Source organism: Helianthus annuus, chromosome 16 (assembly GCF_002127325.2).
Source record: "Helianthus annuus cultivar XRQ/B chromosome 16, HanXRQr2.0-SUNRISE, whole genome shotgun sequence".
Taxonomy (NCBI): Eukaryota; Viridiplantae; Streptophyta; class Magnoliopsida; order Asterales; family Asteraceae; genus Helianthus; species Helianthus annuus.
Window position 1 is genome coordinate 197082969 of NC_035448.2, and position 6862 is coordinate 197089830.

Genomic DNA, 6862 nt, shown 5'->3' on the forward strand with positions numbered 1-6862 from the left:
ATCGTTTAACAGTTTATCATTCTCAGATTTCAGCTTTTCACAGTTCAAGCGTAACCCCAGAATCTGTTCATCATTGGCTTCTTTGCTATCATTATCACACTCTTTATCAATTTTATCTGCTTCAGATTTTTGTTCCTTTTCAGTTTTATCTGCATCAGCTTTAACCTTTCCTAAAGCTTCCCTTTTTATATCTTCAACCATCCTTTTCACCCCTTCTTCTGTTCTCTTTCTGAATTCTACCACCTTCGGTAGACTTGCTTCAAAAACCTCTCTTATCTTCTTCTCCAGATCAGGCAGATAACTTTTATCAGAAAGCCTTCTTGTGTTGAAAGTACGCTCACTTGGAAACAAATTGGTTACAGCATCAAAATCCACTTTTGACGGATCAACTACTGGATTTCCCGGTGGATCCATGTAACACTCTAACTCTTCATTCCATCTCTTGGCTCTTTTTGCTTCTTGAAATGGTTCATTCAACTTTCTAATTTCCCATCTCGCACTATCTCTTCGCCACCAGGCATCATGATCATTATTTGCCATGTCTTGAAGTTCTTGAAATACCTGAAAAATCAGACAATACTTAAAAAAAATTGTTTTTGAAAAATAACAGATTCAAACGGAACCTGTTCAAACGAACAGTTTCAAACGGTAGTCTTTTCAAACTATAGTCTCTCTTCAAACGGAATGGGCTGTTCCGTTTGAAACAACAATAGTTTCAAACGATAGATGTTCAAACGACCACCTTCAAACGATAGGATTCAAAAGGTTACCCTTCAATCGATATGATTCAAATTCAAACGACAATTTCAAACGGACTCCATTTTCAAACGATCGTCCAAACGATAAGTCTGTTTTCAAACGGTATGATCAGTTTCAAACAATACGTTCAAACGGACTATGTGTTTTCAAACGATTCGTTCAAACGGAAGGTAGTTTTTAGTCCATTTTTACTATTTTTACGTTGAATTTTGAGTCCAAACTTTGAAGGATTCGTTATCAATGTGTTTCGTTTGATGTGTGAACGTTTCAAGTCATTTTAACCGTGACAACTAGTTCAAATCAGAAAAGAAAGGTAGAAGTGAGATAATCCGATGATTTCAAGCTGTGTTTGGTATGAACTCCTTGTCCTGAGCTCTGATACCACTTGTAGGACCGTTCCGATGACCTTAAACGTCAGTAGAAGTAGTTCATCTCAGTTTACAAAGGCGGAATCAAAGTAAACTAAGTCAAAAACAGCTTAATCCTTTCAATTCTTCTTTCTATTACTGATTGTGAGCTTTTACAATGATTTTAATAGAAATCCAGCAGCACCTTCGCTCACATACACAAAACATCTCTACTGACCGTTTCAAATGACTTGCTATTTATAGACCCATGCCCTTCCGTTTGAATCATGTTCAAACGATCAGGTGACTTCAAACGGCCAGGGTTCAAACGGATAGACTGTTTCAAACGGCCAGCACTATTTCAAACGGCCAGGACCATTTCTAACCTAAACAACCCTAATTTAATCATGTTTGAATACTTGTTTAACCTATCTAGACACAAGACTTGATAAGACGTAGTCAGCAGACATTTCGTGCACCAACAAAAGGGTCAGTCTATGAATAAGTGACACGATACCCATATCATACAAATTATGGGAAAAGGTAAGCTATGATGAGTGATGATGTGAAACTGAAACGACATGAACTAGTAATAAAACAAATCATAAATGCATAACATAGTGATACATAAAAAAACGTCTGAGTAAAGGATGAAAAGGACGACAAATAGTAACGTTGAAAGCGTGACAACGGCACAAGCTATCAACGATACTGATTAAAAGTTGATATTTGTATCGATTGGCATTAGTGCGGATGCCAAGGATACGAAGTGGGAGTAGCAGGTAAAGTCGTTAATGAGAGAAAACTAAACGTGAAGTCGAATGGCATAGGAGATGAAGTAGCAGCATTGATTTACACCCCCACCAGCCTGGCAATATTTACGATTCGGACAAAAGTAGAAGGGTCCTAAAATAGATTTGTTAAGTCACGTGCATTTCATTTTATTAAGTATTTTTACACTTTACCAAGTGTAGCACATTGGTATTATAAATTGTTCATGTACAAAAGCAACTTAGTTTATTTAGAAAAATATTTTTGTTAAACTTTAGGAAAACAGTTTTGGCCAAATGTAGAACATTTACAATATATATTTATTACATTTTATAATTATTTTATAAAACCAAATTTTGAGATCAGAAAAAAAATAAAAATTTGTCGTCACCATGTGCCCTTGACTCAAATTTTCCAAGCTCTGGGCTTAGGTTACGATATTGGATAGGGTTGTGATGGTTTAAAACATATAACCAAAATTCATATTATTACACTTGTGCTCGGAAATTCAGAGCAATCCTTATTTATTTCCAGCTAGTTCATACAAAATTTAACTTAAAACATTTTATTAGCAATAAATTATCGCATAAAATTTCGTTTTGTTGCCGACCGTGTCATGGTTGTCTTGGATCTTGATGAGTGTTCGTCTGCGAGCCTTCTAGTTACCCTGGACCTCTAGTTTGGTTTGACTGGCTCGATCGTAAGGAAAGAGTTGGGTGCCATAAAGCACGGTTGGTTGATCCATTAGTGGAGCATTGGGTTGGACATACAGTTAGATCAAAAGGTGGGTGTTTGGTTGGTCAGATGGAGTTGTCTCGTGTTGTACATTAAATGGTGCCATAGGTGGTTCTCTTTGAGAGTTATAGCGCCGACAGGTGTCGATTAAGTGACCTTGAAGTCCACAATAAGTGCAAAGGCGGCACAAAGTGTTGGCTGGGTGATGTTTTTGACAAGTGGGGCAGTGTGGAAAATGTCCGCGATAAGGTTTTCTGTCAAGTACAGGATTAGGAACAACCTGGTTTAGCGGAATAGTTGGTATGGCGTAATCATGGTTGGTTTCACTCCTTTGATGGTTGTTATCAGGTGAAGACGGTTCAGCTTCAGTCTCTTCGATTTGATTCATGGAGATGTGGGCGTTGAGTGCCTGTTGAACTTGAACGACTATAGTAGGAATAATTGCGGCCATTTGTTCACCTATCAAAGCTGTAATTCAACGATTGGAAATCCTAGGTTGACGACGACGACGACGATAAGGTGGCCTCAGCGAGGGACAACTTAAGTAAGATGTATAGCCCATAACGAGGATTGATGGTCAGATGGTTAGGATTCATAGATTTGTGAAATCATGGAACTTAGGGAAAATCCCATGATTCAAGAATACAAATCTCATGAAAATATTATGGAGTATCAAAGGGTAACAAAAGTCTAACCCTTTGACAAATTACAATAAGATTAGGGTGATTTGTTTAAAGAAAGTTCATTAGAATCTCGTGGAATATTTAAGGATTTATTCTGGTGGTTTATATATAAAACAATATAATAACCACATGGAGTAAAATAAAATAATAAAACTTATGATAAAATAATATTTCATCATAAAATATTAAAAATCATAGGTTTGGTACATCATAGGGTTTAGTATGACTTCCGTGCGTCACTTTCTTAATTACGTGTGCACCCGCAATTACCGAGCTTTCGCATAGTCCTCATATGTCTACCCATTGACGTACACCTTAACCTGAAGAAAATCATGAATCAATAAATAACTCGAGTTTTGGTGTGTTGTAAAACGATAGTATCCATGAAATAACATAGACACGTTTGACATATCAAAGTTTTGTTAGTTCACGTGACGTTTTGTGTGACATGCTTTGGCCTAATAGGTATCGGTACTCTCATCGATAGTCCCCAGGTAGGCAAACTGGTCCATTAATTGGATTTATACGATTGCCAGCCTAGACAGGACGTCCCGACTACCGGTACGTCACCTTTCCAGTTACTACATGTCCGTCACAAGAACTCACTTTGACGAGAGTGAAATATCAATTGAAATTTGAAAACTCAAAAAAATGAAATGAAATGAAATCAAACTCATGAATAATTGAAATGCAATAAAGAAAATGAATTAATTCAAGACTTTAGATATATAGGAATAAGAATTAGAATATTGAGTATTCGTATATAGTATATAAGGTGCGTGCGACATGACAAGGAAAAAGAATAAATAAACTATGATATAATAATAATACACATATTGTCATTTATGGCACATAATACTTAGCATATAACAATTAAGTGTGCTCATATGCATATGTGTGTAACATTAGAAAATTTAAATCATGGTCATTAAATTTTTTTTAGCTAAGACAATCAAACAATTAAGCACATAAGGTACCTAAGGTACCTAATCGACTATAGACCAAGTCTAAGGGTCTAATAACCTATCTTAATTCCCTATAGTCATTGGCTCTGATACCAATCTGTCACACCCCGACCCGCAGCGGAAAGGTACGGGGCATGATGATTGCCCGTAGCTCATGACAACTAATTATTGTTTCAATATTTAAAGCATAACCATTTAAATAGTCACATAACATATAATAGTCAAAATTGTTCATACATTATTCAAAACAAATATATCAAGATTTCAATTTAATTTCCTAAGGCCCATGCTACGTGTCAACATCACTTGATCATCAACTTTGAAAACCTGGACCACGTTAGAAAAATATATTTTTGGGTCAACAATTATGTTGGTGAATAATTTCCTCCGTTTTATAGAAAACAGTTTTATATTTAATTCTTTTTAAACAAAAATATATTTTTAGCATGCAACTCAAGGTTAGTGTGTAAATGGTCTCATATCATCAACATAGTCAAGATATCCATAAATCCAAATTTACCAAACAAGAATATAAAATCAAATAACAACACAAACAATCAAAATAAAATAGACTCCTGATAATAGCGTGCATTAGGCTCAAGCCCCGAGGAGCGAGTCTAATACTGTTGGCTATACTAGGCTACAACCCATGGCCGTGGGGAACCTAGTCAGCCGTGTGGATCCACTGGAATAATGGCATGCAATAGACTTGACATCAGATAGCATATAGAATAATAGAATACACATAAGACGTTCACATAATAACACTTGATCATAGCATGTTAAGTAAATCGAAAAGTGTAACGTGATGCACCCCAAAATTTGTAAAGTTAAAAAAAGGGGAAATGGAAGAAATTACTCACAGGTTGCGAAGAGTTAATCCACGAGATTTATCGCACGGGTACACGAGGAATAACAATTGACTAAATCACCCTAGAATAAATATAACCAAGATTCTAAATAACGAAAAACTTGAACGAATATGTTAATTTTAGGAAATTGGGTTCTCCTGTTTGGGGACCTTAAATTATAGAAAATAATTATTTGACAAAACAACCAAACCAATATAATTATATATATATATATATATATATATATATATATATATATATATATATTTCTATAATTATTTACCATGAGATATTCTTAGAATTATCAATTTAATAGGGTATAATAGTTTTTCAAATGCCGTTATTTAACAAATTTACTGAAACCATCTAATAATTTTTATATCGCAGATTAAATGATTATCACATATTATGATTAATTATATAAAGGAATTTACTTGTTTAATATTACCATAGCTTCTTTACTTAAATGAATATAAAAAAAAAAACTATGGAAGATTTATATAAAATTCCCACTACAATTATATAATCTACATAAATCAGTAAAAATATTTATAGAATTTATTTGTTAAATTCTAGTATTTTTAAATAATTAAAACATGTATAAATCCAAATTAAATTCATGAATTCCCAAAAATCAAGAAAAAATTATATAGATGTTCCCTAGTGTTGATATAATCTGAAATAACCAATAAAAATATTTATTGAATTTATTAGAGATTATCTTTTATTTTTATTTGATTTATCTAATGATTAAAACATAAATAATTCATCAAAATTCCAATTGACGTCTAAAAATCCCCAAAATTTCACACAATGTGATAATATGATATATAACAATAGTCTACTTTCAATTTCATCAAAACACATGTATAAACCTAAAAGCCCCAAATCGTATGAACGAAGAACCCTAATTTCAACTAAAATTAATTTAAGATAAATCAACCTTCTATCACAGAAATTGATAGAGGGCTTTTGTAGAGAAAGAAAAATAAGGCACAATAGGCTTTGGAATTACCTGAAAAGGTTAAGAATTGAAGGAGATATCGTCCGCACAAGTTACAAGCCCTAGAATGTTCTTCGATTAAATTCGCGATGTAGAGGTGATGAAATGGAGAAATTTCAGTGGGGTTTTATATGGTTTGAGCAGAGGTTTCGGTGGTGTAATTATTTTGGTTCAATTCGCGAAAATATGGAAAACCCAGTTTGTGTTCTTGATGGTTAATAATGGTGTTCAAGGTTGTGATTAAGTGCATCAGTTTTGGATGTTTAAGGGGCGATCAGTTAATAAGAAGTATTAATCTCCATAATATCGTTTTAAATGCGAACAAAATGAATTAAAAACATCATGTGTAACGCCTCAAACGCTCGGGTAGGGTTTCATGATGTTTGGGTTGAGCCGGAGCATCGACCAAGTAGGAAGAAGATGAACTTTTGCGCCAGATTAAATATAAATAAAATATGACACAGGTTATGTTACATATAATAATACACATCAGGTGGTAGGGCGAGTTGTCTCCATTTACGAGTGGACAGGTTCGATTCTAATCTACAGCAGTTAATTTTTTCTTTAATTCGATTCAGATTTCAGCTTGTTTATAAAAACACATACTGAGGTTAAGCACAAGGAAATGGGTAGATCAATTGATTTGTGGGTTGTTTGTGGTTTGAGCGGACTCCAGATTCGAGTCATGCGTGCCTCATATCATTTTTTTTTTTTTAGTTTCAGTTAATACATAATCAATCCCTGTTCT

At 34.1% G+C, this 6862-nt stretch overlaps 1 long non-coding RNA gene across 1 annotated transcript; it reads right to left on the reverse strand.

Annotated features, from left to right (window-relative positions):
- Nucleotides 1-4468: 4468 nt before the first annotated feature.
- On the reverse strand, nucleotides 4469-6507 carry LOC118488042. Its single transcript, XR_004883375.1, has 3 exons — nucleotides 6127-6507; nucleotides 5124-5193; nucleotides 4469-4587 (listed from the first exon to the last, which is right to left on the reverse strand). It is a non-coding gene; the product is annotated as an uncharacterized LOC118488042 (long non-coding RNA).
- Between the last annotated feature and the right edge of the window lie 355 nt (nucleotides 6508-6862).